The 17,061-nt window shown below is 35.7% G+C and overlaps 1 protein-coding gene and 1 non-coding gene across 3 annotated transcripts in view; both read right to left on the bottom strand.

The window, feature by feature from the left end:
* Positions 1 to 17,061, bottom strand: part of Htr2c (5-hydroxytryptamine receptor 2C) — a 221,730-nt gene that overhangs the window by 182,257 nt on the left and 22,412 nt on the right. The gene's annotated exons all lie outside the window — the stretch shown is intronic.
* On the bottom strand, positions 7,753 to 7,880 carry LOC128118240 (small nucleolar RNA SNORA35). The gene has a single exon (XR_008221061.1). It is a non-coding gene; the product is annotated as a small nucleolar RNA SNORA35 (small nucleolar RNA).

The following is a 17,061-nucleotide window of genomic DNA, read 5'->3' as shown; positions in this document are numbered from 1 at the left end:
ACAATTAAAAGGTATCAGTTCTTTTATCAGTACATTTTCTTGTCTTTGGAACATACAAATTATCATTTTGACATTATGATGTAAAAACAATGCATGGCTTAAACATTATATCATGCTGTTTAGAAGAAATAGTATGAGAAAAGTATCCTGCATTTCAAATCTTTTCATTTCAAAACATTTCTCCTTTGTGCTACCTTGAGTTTAAATGTAATGGTCTTCCTGATGTAAGATTGACTACCACCAGCTGGTGAGTCTTCTGTCACAACGAAATCAATCACGGTGACAGTTGCCACTATGGCCTCCTCCATGTATTTTATAAACATGGAGGAGGACATGTGAGCACCTGCCTCCTAGATTTAGATTGTGTTGGTACTATGACAGCGTAACCTTCCAAAAAATGCCAAGAGGTACCTAACAAATGAGTTCATATTTTGATTATGATATTTTCCTCCAAAAGTAAAATTCCTCATGAATTTGTAATTAGTATTTAACAATATTTACAATTTAATCAATAAACTGCATATGAAATGTTTCTTCCATATTGCTTTAATATATAAATAGAAATCAAAGATTTGATCAAAGTATTTATTTTTTTGTGACAAGAGAAACTGTTTTTCTTTTCATAATAAAACCAACATACCAAAAAGTTCAATTATGTAGAGATGAAAGCAAAAGCAAAACAAAAAAATACTTAAAAATAATTAAGAATATTCATTATTTCTATAGAATATTAATTGAGCTGTTAATAAGATGGTCAAATTCATGGCCAAAAATATGTTATAAGCTTAAATAGTATAACATATCAGGACACCACTTATAACATGTTTGACCTATATTTGTTAAGCTATAGTTCTTGGTAATGAAATATTTATGCTCTTAAATCCATATTGTAATAATAATAGTGACCAATTTTCTGTTCAACATGGTCATTTTCTATTATGTTTAAGTCTTGTGGCCCTGACTAGCAGTTTATAAATTATGCATATGTTTCTTCAGAAAAAAATCAGAAATGATTCATTTCAACCAGTCATTTATTTCTAAATTAATGTGACAAAATAGTGGGCCTGGTGGCCCTTACTTGTAACTTTAGCACTGGGCAGGATAAAGCAGGAGAGTAGGAAATAGAAGGCCATTATTGGCCTATTGAAATACTTGGTTTCAAAAAGAGAAAACTAAGTAAACCTCATCTTTAACTGAAACATAACTCAGTCAGTAAACCTGAAACACAATAGGTAACAGATTCATCTTTTTTCTGATTTAGAAAGGTTTTATATTTTATCAGGAAAGAGGGCTTAGTTACTATCCTAACAATTTCAATTAGGACACCTTCATTTAAAAATTATACCCACTCTTCTTAGACAATAATGACTTTCTTTCTGCAGTTGGAAAAAGAAGAGAAGGAGGAAGAGGAAGAGTAAAATAGGAAGAAGAGAAAGAGAAGGAGGAGGAAGAAGAGGAAAGATCCACCGCCTTCCAGCTCAATGCTCTCAGTGCTGTAGCTTTTCAGATTTTCTGAGACTGGCTAAATGCTTCAAATATCTGCGAGTTAACAGCTTAATTTTCCTTTATAGTCTTGTTCTTTTCAAGCGCTTCCTTTTCCTGCTTTCCTCCCTCCCTCCCTTCCTTCCTTCCTTTCTTCCTTCCTTCTTTGCTCCCTGCCTCCCTCCCTCCCTCTATTTATTCATTCATTCATTTATTTATTTATTTATTTATTTATTTATTTATTTATTTATGGCATTACTATGGTTAGAATTCAAGGCTTTTCATACATGCTAAGTACATCACTAAAGTAAAAATTAGTGAATGATACTAGGAATATTTTTGAAATGATTTCCATTGTCTTACCATACTAAAAGAGGTACCATAATACCACACTTATGGTGATGCTTCAAAAGGTTCTGTGTGCACAAATGAAATAGAGAGGTAATAACAATGCTCAGATTAAATTTTAACTATTTGTTTTCCTTGTAACATTTATAATTGAAAATCTATTACAGCTCTTGTTTTGTTCCTTTTAGTTTAACGTTTTCTTTGCAAAATCTTCATCTCATTTCCTACCATCTGTATCATGAGCATCAGTATCAATAATGCAAGATAACAGTTGTATGTGAGTTACAGCTAGATTTAAATATAATGTGACACTTCTATCTTACCAGAAAACATGATCTGTTTTTTGTTAAGTGATAAATATAAAGTAACTAAGGATCACCTTAAACATTGCTTGTATTTGATCTTGATTTTGTATTCACTATAATAAGAAAGTCCAAAATTTATTCACAGATAAATATATAACTCTTTTTATCTTACCACATTTTAAAAGTACATAAGTATGAAACAGGTTAAGACACTGTGTTTTCGCCGGGCGGTGGTGGCGCACGCCTTTAATCCCAGCACTCGGGAGGCAGAGCCAGGCGGATCTCTGTGAGTTCGAGGCCAGCCTGGACTACCAAGTGAGTTCTAGGAAAGGCACAAAGCTACACAGAGAAACCCTGTCTCGAAAAACCAAAAAAAAAAAAAAAGACACTGTGTTTTCATCCTCAGATTGCTTTTCAGCTAAATCTATCTCTACTTCTCCAGTTAATGGAGAGGAGTATCCATGTATGTCAAGAGTGATGTATAATCCATTTTGATGGTTTAGGGCCACTTTCCCCACTCCCTGAAATGGAAAGAACTGCCAAGGGAAGTGGGCCTGCAGCCTTGAACCAGCTGGAATCACAGAAGACATCTGCACTTCTTTGAGTCAACAAGAATTGCTTGCTGTTCAATTGCTCTACCTGCACTTCAGGGAGCATGGTGTCTCCTGTTGGGTGATGAACACTGGAAAAGAGAACAGTCTTCCTGAAGCTAGAGTGGTATTGGAAATGAAGATCTGGCTTCACTTGTGCAAAATGACAAAGGGGACTCATACATAGCAATCATGCATCCCTATGAACAACTGGGAGCCCCAATTACTACCTGTAGCATAACTGAAGTTTTTGCTCTGAAAATATGCAAGGCCAACTTCTCCTGGTGGAGTCCACTACTATTGTAAGTACCACCACTATCACAAGGAATGGAATGTGGGTTCTATTCAATTATGACATAAAGGATATGTCAACAAATGAATTTAATACAACAGATGTTTGTTGCTTTCAGGTCAATTACCTGCAACAATTGTTTTTGATTGTTTGTTTGTTTTTAAGATTTATTTATTTATTATGTATACAGTGTTCTGTCTGCATGTATCCCTGCAGGCCAGAAGAGGGCACCAGATCTCATCACAGATGGTTGTGAGCCACCGTGTGGTTGCTGGGAATTGAACTCAGGACCTTTGGAAGAGCAAGCAGTGCTCTTAACCTCTGAGCCATCTCTCCAGCCCTGTTTGTTTGTGTTTTGACAGAGAAACACATGATCCCAAACTGACTACAATACTATGTCACTGGAAACATATGTGACAATAGTGATTGCTGTAAAAGTCAGAGGAGGAAATACTTGACAGGTCATATACACAGACCCGATTAATGGTGTTATACAAAGTAGCCTTACCATTAAAAATCTTGAATGATTAAATACACTTCATTCATTTATACAAATAAACAAAATAAAAAACTTAGGCAGTATCTGGCACAGGCTGAGAGACCACAATTTATGAGTCCTTGTGTTATTATTTCTAAAATGGCTTTCTTTGTGCTCACTCTTTTCCATTGAGGTGTAAAGCTGTGGACCATAGTCACTTCAATCACTACCAGTTTGTTCATGCATGTAACACCTGTTAGTACAACTATTCTAGGAAACTAGCCTAGCCCAATCAATGATGCTCCTTTACTGTCTCTCTGAATTCCCACAGGACTTACTAAGTATACCTCAAATGTAAGCTTTAAATTTAAAAACATAGAGGCTACTTTGCAATGATTTCATATACAGATCTTGTACTTTTAAGATGTTTTCCATACTCTTCCAGGAACCCTTAGTTGTTCATAATTCTTTATGTATCCTTATACACTTGGGCCTCCATGAATGAGTAGAAATAAGCATGCAACTTTGCATCCAGATAAGGATACTCTTGAGAGTCAAAGAAATTATTATAGATAATCAAAAGTATAAACAGACTATCCTAGACAACTACAGTGTATAGTCACCTTAATAGAATTGAATTTGATCAGCATTAAATTAAAATCATTCCACTTCATCATGTAATTTTCCAGATATGGGATTTTGTTTACACTTATTTTAGTATATTAAGTCACTGGAAACTCTTGACATATTATGGAATTTTATTGAATTTTTGTATTTTTTCGGGAGGCATGAATCTTCAACAAAATAGTCATTTGCTGCCTTTTAAAAATATTTCTTGAGATAATATAATTATATCACTTTGAAATTCAAACCATGTTCAACAAGCTTTTAAATATTTAGTATTGAAAACAAAGCCAAGAGTGACAAAAGTAGCTTTGATCCTAATTCCTTCTCGGTAGAAAATGTCCAATCCAATGTCTTTCTGTTCTGGGTAGATGAAGGAAGATTATGTTAGGAACTGTGGTTCAAGGGGCCCAATTTTGAAGTTCAAAGTATATTTATATTAAATTAAATCTCAAAAATATGAAGATGCACATTGTGACTTTTTCATTTCTTGTGGAATAAGCTATGGAAGAATACATAGGGGAACTAGTAAAGTCTAATGATAAATTCATGCACAAATAATGAGTAAAATCTTGTCTACTGTCATACTTGATAATATTTCTGTCTGTTTATCTAGTATCTATCTGTCTAGCTATGTATTTATCTATCATTTTCCTGTCTACTTGCCTATCATTCATCTATCTAACATCTTTCTATCTCTCCATCCACCTATCCACCTACCTAGACAGACAGAATACCTTCAGCAATTATAACTTAATGAAACAAATCTGTGCGTTGATTTATGTAAAAAATAATGTAATGTTTAGGTTCAGCTGCATGTGCTTGCAGTTCTGGTTATTGGGGTGGGTAAGACAAAAAATGAATTGAATACAGTTACCCAAGGACAGCCTCAGTAACCTAGAAGTCTTGTATGAAACAACGAAAAAGATCAATTTTCCTGTGATAACACTGGTATAATATCGCAATAATATATATTTGAATGCTTGAATGTATACTGAAGATTCCAATATCTCTGATCTGATGGGCCAACCCATAGATTCCATCTGTCATTGTGCTAAAACGAAAGGTTTAATGATTAAAAATACAGTGCAGCTGAATGAATTTCAAGTACTTGAACAGCGGCAGTTTCACCATCCGCTCCAGATCAAAATTTGCTGTCTTAAGAACAACAAACAAACAAACAAACAAACAAATGGGCAATACACTTCCAGCAAGACCCCAAGAGGGTAAGTGTAGCAAAGGAAGCACTATATAGATAAATTGTGTTTCCTTTTGAATATTGCATTCTGTAATAAACACACTTAATTCAAATATAGGCAGTTGTTTATAGCAAAGACATTCTAGTCTTTGTCACTTCATGGTTTCACATTAGGATATTAACTAAATTATCATACTTTTCCATCCACAAAGTTTCAAATGAATCTAAAGTAGACCACCAGGAAGGAATAGGAAGTCAAAAATAATTACAAGGGAAACAGCATGCTTCCCTCAGAAAAAAATGCTTGACAGAGTCTCACCTACCCATGGACCTCTAAGACAAGTCCTGAAACAACATGATTTTAAGAAATTAAAATCTAATGAAAAGACCTGACTTATCCCTTCCTGGTATTAGTGTGATGGGGGAGGGGTATTCAAATAGCACTTATTCCATAGTGAAACTAGTAGAGGGCAAACAATCAAACTGTATTTGAACATATTGGTTCACGGGGTTAATGGGTCAGGTGAGCACTCTATCTTCCTATATTTCTAAGGTAGACAACATTTACTTTTATGTCCAAAGGGACCGGGTCTCTGGAAACTCAAGAGGGAAATTCATCTAAGGAACAGCCTGTGTTCTCATACTTCCTTATCATCCACAAATTCGAAAAGGTAAAAGTTCCTTGATTCGCTAATGTTAATAAAGATGGAAATCTAAAGAACAATAATTAAAAAAAAACATACTCTGAAATGCTGAATAGAAGAGCAAGCCTAGGTTAAAGTCATCTATTTGGGCAATGTATCGTTATCATAATTAAGCTATTACTAAGGATTTAAATTTTATCAGAGGCATGTGTTTTTCAGTGATGTACTTCACCTTCATTGTTCCCCAGATGGTAAGATTATAATGAATTTAAAGTTGGGTACATCCTTTAACAATGCTGGCCTAATTATCAGAAAACAAATATGATCCAAAGATAGACCTATGGGGCAGAAGAGATGGCTCAGTGGTCAAGAGCACTGACTGCTTTTCCAGAGAACCCAGGTTCAATTCTTGGGCACCCACATGGTGGCTCAAAACTGTCTGAAGCTCCAGTTCTAGCAGACCTGACACCCTCACACAGACATACATGCAGGCAAAACAGCAATGCACATAAAATGAAAATAAATAAATTTAAATAGGTTACATAAGAGGAACATAAAGGGTTAGACTTTGTTGAAGGAAATTTAAATATATAAAAAAAAGATATACCTGAGATCCCTACGTCCTTTATGGTGTAGAACCCTACTTTAAAACCACTTCCTAGAAAGGCATGATTACTATCTATATAAATAAAAGGAGAAATGTGAGATCTTATTTCAGTGTACTTGTTTTCCTTACAGAACATATCATGGATTCATGTTTCACAAAGTCATCTTCACTAGATTCTTTTTTTGAGACAAGATTTCTTTGTATACCCCTGGTTGTCCTAGCTCAGTCTATAAACCAGGCCAGCTTCAGAATCAGAAGTCTTTCTGCCTTTGCCTTCCGAGTGTTGTGATTAAAGGTGTGCACCATCACCACCCAGCTTTTACTAGATTCTAAATCATTTTCTTCCATATGGTTATAAAAATACAGCATTCAAAATCCCAGTGCTTGCCTCTACCTAGTTCTACTTACAATAATCAATGTTTGACTCTGCAGATAAGTTATATGAACATACTCATCTATAGCTATTCATTGAGCTTATACTTTACGAAAGAGACTGCTGTATGTGCAACAGTAAGCTCTAACTTGTTTGTGAAGTTAAACTTGTTCTCCAAAAATTGCCCGTTACTCACTATGTGGTAGAGGGAGATATTAGTAGACATGTGAGGATTTGAACATATCTGAAAATTATAAAGAGGCTTGCAAGGGACCTTGAAGTAAGAGTTGGAAAGAAAGGGACAGAATCTCTACATCTAATTCTCTACACCATATACATACAGGAGGTGAAGAAACTGGGGAGTGCTGGTTTGTCAGGAATCTAATAAGAGCATGGGAGAAACAAAATACAAGGGAGTCATCATCTCGAAGGATAATTTTAGTCTCCTTTTCATTGTGTCAAAGGAAGAAAATCATGTGTTGTCCTTTCTCAGCAACACTTCATGGACATTTTTGTCAAGAAACTTAAATCAGTGTATGCCTTCATGAAATCTCCATGAGAACCTTGGGCCATTCCAATAAGATCAAACATATTTTATGGACTCCCACTCTGAATATTAAAGGGCTTAATGTAAATTGCTAAAAGCTGCACAGTTAGCAAGGATTAAAATGATGTCTGAACAAGATTAACCCTGAGTACTTGCTATTAACCTGATATGGACATGACTGTTTTTACTTAAGAGTAGAGGTCATAGAGTTGCCTGCCTCTCACTCCCTCACAATTTTCAGGAAGGGTCACAGGACCCATTTTGTTTTGTACCCACCTGCATGCGGGAGTAGTCCACAGTGTGACTTTCCCGGCTTTTGGAGGGTTTTGTTTTCGCACTGCTCGATGCCCAGTTGGTCAAGGAAGGGACCAATGGGTCACTTGCCAGTGCTAGAGACAACAAAGCTATGGGGGTGGGGGATCATGTGGTCTGTGCAGGGGAAGCAGCTTGGAGGAGGGGGTGAACAAGGAGCAGGGATTACAACTTGGGGTCTACTTCAGGGGAAAGAAATAGGAGTTGAGAATTAGGTGAGTCTGTGTTAAGAGTTGCAGCAGTCACTGCCTAGTTGTAGTACCTTAGAAAACTTGTTCAAGGCCTCTTGGCTTCTGTTTCTTCACATGTTGAAGAAAACCAGTAATATTTTCATCCTCGATTGTTGTGAGAATTATGGGGAAAATGTGCAGAATCCAGTGCAGGACCAATATTAGATGTTCACCATATAAGAGCATCTGTCATACTTAGACACCTTTCTACTTCTCAAGGACATTATCTCTTTCATGAATTACCATGTTTGAAACATTTGTTTTAAAACTTACAGAGCTATTTCTTTTTTTAAAAAAAATTTCATGTTTCTCTCTGTGTGTACTTGTTCTGTCATAGGCCAGAAGATGGTTGCATATCCCCTGGAGCTGGAGTTAAAGAAAGTTGTGAGTTACCTACCTGACTCCGTCCCTTGGAAGAGCAGCATGGACTCTTAACTGTTGTGCCCTCTTGTGCACCAGGGAATTATTTGTAGTGAATAATTCTACATAGTTCCACTCCTTCTATAATTCCCCTCTCACAAAACAAAGTTGCTTTGTACTGCATTGCTTATGTTGGCTTAAAGGTGGGGTGACTGCTCAAAACTGTGTATTATTTCTTGTAAAAGTACATGGATCATTATACTCGAATTGTACTAAGGACAATGATACATCTTTCCTGTGTATCTGGATGGACCTTAGTTTCTCCCAAATGTACAAAAAGACAACACAATACATTTGATGCACCTCCCATTTCCCCCTCTTGGTTATAACTGAAAAGCTGCCACTTGGACATATGTCTGGCAAATAATCATTTCTTCCCCCCAGGTTTTGCTTCATTAGCTCAGCAACTATTCATTGGTAATTTTTATAAAGCAAACCCAACACTAAAATAATATTATCCCAAACAAAAATACACATACCCAATACCCCCTGTACTTCTGCCAGACTGAATGTCCAATATTGGGTACTCAGCCACCTGAATTCTAAGATTCTGGCCTCAGTGAATACAATGGGATTAATTATAACCTTTTAGTGTGTGAATCACTATTATCATCGTACCACCCATGGCTCTCTTGCTATAATTAATTTGTTATTTAAAATTATGCACTGTGAATATCCAATTTTAGGAGATAATGCCAACATTTTCCCAAGCATTTGTAAAGATTTGTATTTCTGCCAGCAATCTATAATAGACCCACTTGGTTGATATTCTTGTAAATGCTTGATTCTTTTAAACTTTATATTTTTTATCAGTATAGTCAATGTGGAATGTTACCTTTTTTGTTTTACTTTCTCTACTCTACGAGACTGTTTCCTAACCCCAAACTGAGGACTGTGTTTTTTTACTTCCTAGATACTAAAGGTTTAAGGAAATAAGAACAACAAAAACAGTTTTAAAGTAAGTATTACCCAATATATGAGTATGGAAACAACTATTCTCCAGGAATGAAAATGCATAAGCTAATCTGTAACTCAAAAATGGTATTTTCCAGTCTGAAATGATAGAACAATGGCAATTAAAGGAAAAATAGAAATTAATGTGTTTTTTTTAACTAAATCTTAATCGTTTGATTTTACCAATAAAGACCTGGGAGCCAGATGCCGGGGTGAAAGCTTACTACCTCAGAGAGGCAGACAAAGCACCCAGTTGACCTTCGTCCTCCACTGTTGTCCCCCCAAAAAACTCCCTTTCTCCTTTACTGTCTCAAACAAAAAACCTGAAACTGAATGTCCCTCCCCTCTACTTCCTGTGTGTCTCTCTAGCCATCCTCCTGACTCCCTCTTACTCTCTATGCTTTTTTCTTGTTCACTTCCTGTTAACTGGTTGCTTGCTCTGCCTCTTGACCTATGCTTGACTTTATTTAATCCTGTTTACAATTAGCAGAAAGCTCTTGAATTAAAGCTGTGTACTAGGGCTGAGTCACACCACAACTTGAAACAGGTTTTTCCAGTAAATAACACAATCTCAAGGTTCACAGTGTGATCAAATATCCTACAGCATTAATGTGCTGACATATGTCTTTAATTCCAACAAAAGTAAGCAGATCTCTGTGAGTTCTAGGGCAGCCTGGCCTACACAGTGAGACTGTCTCAAAAAATGTCTTTGATCAAGTAGGAAAACTGACATAGTGTGTACCATGTATAAGGGACTTATGCAAAGGGCTTTGATGGCACATAGGAAATAGATGCTTACTGAGATGGAAGAGGTAACTGCAGTTTAGCTTCATGCTAATTTATAGGAGCACTTTCAGAAGGAACTTCAGCTGAGGAGCAGGCATCAATGATTCTTTACCTTTTTTTATATGCACAGTCTAAACACTTAGGGCACTCGATTCTTTTGTTTGATTCTTATTTGCTGGTCTCATTTCACGAATAAAATCCTGAAAACCTTGGGAGGTCAGAGATCCTGGTGAACATTTTTTTGCAACCCCATTAATTCTTGATAGTGCTGACAGTATAATAGTTCTGTGTAACTGTTTCAGCATTATTCAAGGGTATCCTTGTATTACTGTCCAACTATCATACTGACTCTTTATTATACCCATTCTTTACTGTAACCTTCATAGACACAAAGAGAAGGAAAAAAACTGCAATTCAATCAAAACGTACTAAATAATAGTTCTAGAATCTTCTTTCAGTCTGATGTTTACAACAAATTGTGTGAAAACTTTTGAATAATTTAGAGCAATAAACAGCATACTTTCTTTGTGGCAGGGATGTTTCGATATGTTAACTGGATTTTTTTGCTCTTTTCAAAAAGTAGGTTACATCATTTTTAGTTCTAATGCAAACTTAATGCATTGCCTATTAATATGAAGAATCAAATTAACAAACTTGGATTTATACAATTTTTGAAAGATCATAAACTGAGAAGTTTATCAATGGCATGGATATAATAAAGTATAATGAAGACAGAGCTGCAGATCTGGATTTGTCAATGATTGCTGTCCAAATGGTCACTGACCTTCGTCTGAAGGTCTTAGAGAGCCTGGCTATCATTTTTCCTTTCTCTAATTTAGTGACTATCCTGTCTCTTAGCTATAACTCTGCCATAGGATCACAAAGTCAGTGTACTGTGGAAAAGAAATTAAGTACTTTAAAGGCCAAAATTTAATGTTAGCTGATGACAATAACACTAAAGAAATTTTTCTGAGAACAGGTCATTAATCATAATGTAGGGCACATGGAAACCACATAAAAATCTTATTAATTATTTCACTTTCATTTGCTCAGTTAGGAAACCTAAAATATAAATCAATTCCCTGAACTAGTGAATAGTGAAAAAGAAAGAACTCAGTTTAGTAGGCTGGGGTATACAGCTCACTTGTAGACCACTTGCCTAGTACGTGCAAGGTCTTGGATTCAATCCCTATCACCACATACACATAAAAGTAAAAGGTGGTTTAGATAGGAAATAAGACAGAGGGTAGACTTGGTTTCTTAAAATTGTGCCATGGAAAAAACATTGGCCACACAAATCCTAAACACCTGAAATCAAGCCTAGCAGGGTAGCCATATGGTGGCCAGGCAAATCTATTACAAGTGTAAACATTACACAGCTCTTCCTGTGTAATGTCAAAACTATGGGATACAGATGAGAAATCTAGTGCTGTATATCTATGTGTGTCTAGGAATTTCCCTTTGGGGTAGTGGCTACCCATATTGTCATATTCTCCTAATCAACATCTTCTTGACATCTTCTCTCACTTTACCTATTTTACCTTTATTCCTCTTAGTTGTGTAACACAGCAAGTTGACAGGTCTCATCAATTCTGTTCTTTCAATGGTCATTGGCTTCCAAAGCCTTTCATGAGATACCACATAGATACACTTCTCCAATCATACACTTTGAAATACTCATCTTTCCGGCCTCTCCATATCCCGAGTTCAATTCTATCTTCAATTTTAAGCTCAGAACCTCTTCTTACACACCGTTGCCATACAACCTCTATTGTTCACCTCGCATTAGGTCTCATAGTGCCTCCCATGATCTTTCTTTTCAGTAATATATTTTCAAATATACGTTTTCCTAAAGACTGAATCACTTTAAAATATATTTTGTTGCATCCATGATACCTCAACAATATGAAGGCCTAAACAAGACCCAAACAGGTACCAACACCAATAGACATGCTAACACAAAAGAGGGACATCTCACAGGAACTTACCCCTAAACAAATATCACAAAGCCCCATCCCTACAGGCAACTAAGGAATGCTGAGAGAAGGAGAATAAGTCTTCTTCTCTAGGGATAAGTTGCCTGATTGTTTATCCAATACAAACTGGTGAGTCATGAAATCATATATATATACAAGTAAGACTAGAGAGACTAAGCATGTTGTATTTACACATTATATGCACACATGTCTCTCTTCATATTTATATGTGTATATATTATACAATATAATATATATAGAGAGAAAGAACAAGAAAGAGAGAGCAATGACAATTGAAAATGAGGTTATGAATTTAAGAAGAGTGGGTGAGAGCAGTTGGAGGGAGGGAAGAAAGGGTGCAATGATGTAATTATAGTTTAATTTCAAAAATTTTAAAATGTATTTTAGTTCTGTCTTCATAAATTTGAAGAAGTCTCTGAAATAGCAGGGTTCCATGTTATAAATACATGGCCATTATTTTCCTTTCAGAAACTGAGATAACTGTTACACAGCAACATAAAGATATGTTTATAAACTAAAATGTGTTTTTTTAAGGCAGGAGGAGTGCCAGAATCATCCATGTGAATATTAATTAAAGAGAAGTAACAAGGGGCAAATAATGGGAGAAAGTTGTGCTGCACTTAAATGTTAGCACATCAAGTACCCAATACAATTTTAATATAATTGTCAAAAATATAGTAGAACAAAGACAATCATTTGTTCTTTTATATCCAGGAGAACATGATGTGTTTTCTTAAAATCAATTAGCAGATAAGTGTATGTCCAATTTAAAGGAAGCAAAGACCTGAAAAAATGTAAAGATTTAAAAATAACAAAGAATGGAAATGAGTAATTCATTCACCTTCATCTAACATTTATTGAAAACATTTATTGTCTTACTGTGGGTAAATATTGCTTAAATTATTAAAAGAAAACTTTTAAGCTAGGACACCAATAAATTTGTAGACTTAATATTATGAATAGTATTTTTGTTAAGTGCACAAATATTGAGAACTCCCTGTTGAAATCTTAGAAGGGAACATGATAAAAGAAAAGAGTACCGGTATAGAAAAAAGTCTTAAGAAGTTTCAGATATGTATTGTATTTTGCAAGCACTTGAAACAATTCCATTTTGTGGACAAGCACTGTTCTTTGGATATAAGCAGTAAGTTCATTTATATCTACCACCTGATTTGGCTTTGTTTAAAAATAAAAAATTATTTTTCAAAAAAAATATAGGGTATTCAATACTCACTAAGTTATTTCTAAATGTTAAAAACTCCAAGAAGTTCCATTCATGTAATTTCTTCAGCAAATTTATGTTATACTGATTTCCAAATGAGAGCTAAGATAATTGGGATTAAAGGGCATTTTGAATCCTTTTTAAAAATATTTGTGTGTGTGTGTGTGTGTGTGTGTGTGTGTGTGTGTGTGTGTGTGTGTGTACCACAATATGTGTGTGGAGTTGAGGGCTACTTTTGGGATTCAATTCTCTTCTATCATTTGGTGCTTGGGGATGGAACAAAGGCCATCAGTGTTGGCAGTAACAATCTTTACCCACTTTCTTATCTTGCAGACCCAGGATTAAAAGTTTTGATAAAGATAATTATAGTAAGTATATGATGAAAAGGAACAATGCTAGTTATCTGTTTGCAACCAGGATGTATTTGATTGTTAATAACACCAAATTTACACTAACAGCTTTCATTAGGCATGTTCAGTGGAGAATTGTATTAAGTATGGGTAATAAAAACTAGTTTTATTGTGATGTTGTGAAAATCGTAGGAAATAGCATTGATTACATCCAGCATCATGGCAGACACTGGCATAGTTTGTTTCTATTATATCTATACATAACATCTCTATTTGATGAGAAACTTATTCATCTGTCCTTTGAATGTTAAGTATGCTCTCTCTCTCATACACACACACACACACACACACACACACACACACTAAACAGACAAGCAACTGTTATTTCCTATGTCTATATTTGCTACTCTTGATAACTTTCATTAATAAAACCATGATGCCTTTCCTTTCTTCATTAAAATCAATTAAATTGGGCAAGGTTGCTCATGCCTGTAATCCTAAGCATTTTGAGGTGAAAGTTTGAGGACTACTTCATGTTCAAGGCTGCTTGGATTACATGATATGGTGAGCACTAATCTAGCCAGGCCTGCAGAGCAAGGCCCTATTTCAAAACAACAACAGAACAGACAATTGATCCCCAAATTTCTATCTAAGTTTTTATGTCATTTGTTTTGATTTGATGATCAAAGCTAGAGGAAAACCTCTCTTACATTAACTGGTAGGAAAACTACAATTTCCTAAATGAGGAAGAGGAGAAATTCCTCTGGAATTTTCTTTATAACCTACAGCTGCTGGCAAACTTGGTGCTCATTTTCCAGAATTCCTGGATAGACCAGGTTTTCACATCTTTCTTTGTATGCTAAACAGTGATCCAATTCACCATTTACAACATTATTGAATAAACTTTTAAGAAGTGCCTTGTGTGTAGTAGGGGTCTGTAAATCCTAAGTTCCCTTTAGCAATCCAGTGAAGCACACCTGGGAATCTACTAGCTAGATGCCTGGGGAAAGGGGGGATTTGCATGAGATGGGAAATAGGGAAAGATTCAGAGAAAGATCCTGCAAGAATTAAGAAATGTACTCATTTTGTCCTTGATATTTAGATTTTCATGTTTTTAACTCTGGGGTTTTTGTGTAATATCTATGAGCTACTTTTTCCCCAAAGAAGCTAAACCTATGTTTAACATTCTACCAGGAAAGATTAGATGATAGGAACAATTAGATGACGCCAGTGTAGTGGTTAGAATGTTGTATTTTCAGATGGAAGTTATCTTGGTTGTCTTGGGATCTCTTGTCCCTGTGAATCGCCATTTGTTTCCCTTCACTGTGGATGAGTTATCATGTAACTACTGGGTAAATCCTGTGGACTACACGGGCAGACCCCTAACTTCCACTAATTAAAAAGCAAAGAATGTTTTCAAATAGCATCTGTGGACTAAATACCTACGTATTTGAAAAGGGTTTTGATGAATGACTTTCTTTGTTCTGTTACTAAAAGAACTTTATTAAATTGTTAAGCTATTGGAATACAGTATTTGGAGAGACCTGAATCTGTGTTTCCAGGTCACTGTCACTGATACTTGGCTCCAGAATAAACTATCTCTTCTTCCCTTTGAGGTGTGTGTTGTGTATTTTTGCATTAACACACCCCCATCTTCTCAGTCCACTACTATCTTCAAAGAATGAACAGAAACATCTAAAGAACTTACACAGTCCTGATACACTCAGCAGGCATGCCTGTTCCTTAGCTTATCAGCAATGTCTAGCAGCCCCTTAAACATTTGTAGAGATCATTTTTTTTAAAGTCCCCACTCCTTCATTCTTAGCTCCCCACTTTTTAAAATCTGCTGTGTGCTTTCTAACAATGGAAAAATTGACTTCAGAGGCCTGCTCTGCCTGGCTGTTCAGTGTTCATTTCACACATCAACCATGAAGTTTCAAAGCCAGATGATTTCTACAAATGCTTCTACAAAGCTTTTTGTCTCAGAACAGTTTGCAGCCACTTCTGAAGTCCTGACCTGTCAATTGTAGTGCCTCAATCATTTCTATCCCCTTTCTCTCTCACAACAGACAAGCCCTTTGCAGAATTTAATAGCATTCTCCACCACTCACTCAGCATGCTCACCTGATTCTGCTACTCATTCAAGTTTTAAACTATTTCAATATTCATATGGGGAATTCCCAACTCATTGAGTTTCTTAGTTAAGAAGGGATCACTTTTTTCATATACACTGGATGCTTTAATTTCTCCAAACATACTGATGTTCTTCCTCATCTCTTTTTCTGATTTCATTCCTACTTACTTGTCTAGAAAAGCCTTATATCTTCAAGCCCCAACTCAACTGTACTGTTTCTACAGAACAGATCATCTTTCTCATGCTAACCTCCTAAACTATGGCAGTATTATTTGTTAATACCTTTTGCTCCAGTAAGCTACTCTGAAAACCACTAGAGATTGCTTTGATGTAGAAGCCAAAAACAGGGCTAAATTTTTAATCAGTTAAAAATAATCAAAATATCAATATTCTAGCATAGCTTGGAAAGGGTACAAGTATTCAGATTTCAGTGTAGTGTTCATGAGGTTGTTTTCTTTTCTTTTTTTTTTTTTGACCCAGGTCTAACATGTATGCTGTCCATGGCTGTCTCTGAGCTATAAAGGCAAAGAGTCTACATGGTTCACAAGATCCACAGTTTGGACTATGAAGCTTTTTACAGAGAAAGACTGTTGACTCTTGCTCTCTGACCTTGGTACTCCATGGACACTTGGGAGCTTGTTAGAAACAGACTGGTAGACTCTTCATAAAACCTATTGAATGAGAATCTGTAGCATAACAGAATCTCCTGGATGGTTCTAGCTACAACAGGTGCCACAAACACTAGCCCAGAATTCATCACGATAGCTTGAAATAGTTTGTCAATAAGTCAACAGATTGAAAGAAGAGAAAAGATGACCAGGATCACAAAATGTTTGATTCATGGAAGATACTTGAAATTTAAGACAAATTTAGGCTATTGTGAAATATTAAAGGACAATTCAGTAGGACAAAAATAAAATAATGGAAAATTAAAGTAGCTCCAAAACTATAGTTTTCTCTAATGCTTTTGCCTATTCTGTTTTCTGTTTGAGACAGAATCTTATATAGCCCAGGATGGCTTTAAAATGTCTGTGTAGCAAAGGCTGGCCTTGAACCTTTGAGCCACTTGCCTCATTTCTATAGTGTCTAGTATACCTTTCTGGGGAAAAAGTTAGCTGATGCTTTATAAATTGCATTAAATATGTTTTTAAGTTTAGTATTTTAAAGT

This window comes from Peromyscus californicus, unplaced genomic scaffold (genome assembly GCF_007827085.1).
Source record: "Peromyscus californicus insignis strain IS unplaced genomic scaffold, ASM782708v3 Scaffold_10__1_contigs__length_136768540, whole genome shotgun sequence".
Lineage (NCBI taxonomy): Eukaryota > Metazoa > Chordata > Mammalia > Rodentia > Cricetidae > Peromyscus > Peromyscus californicus.
This window is presented reverse-complemented; position numbering and strand designations above follow the sequence as displayed.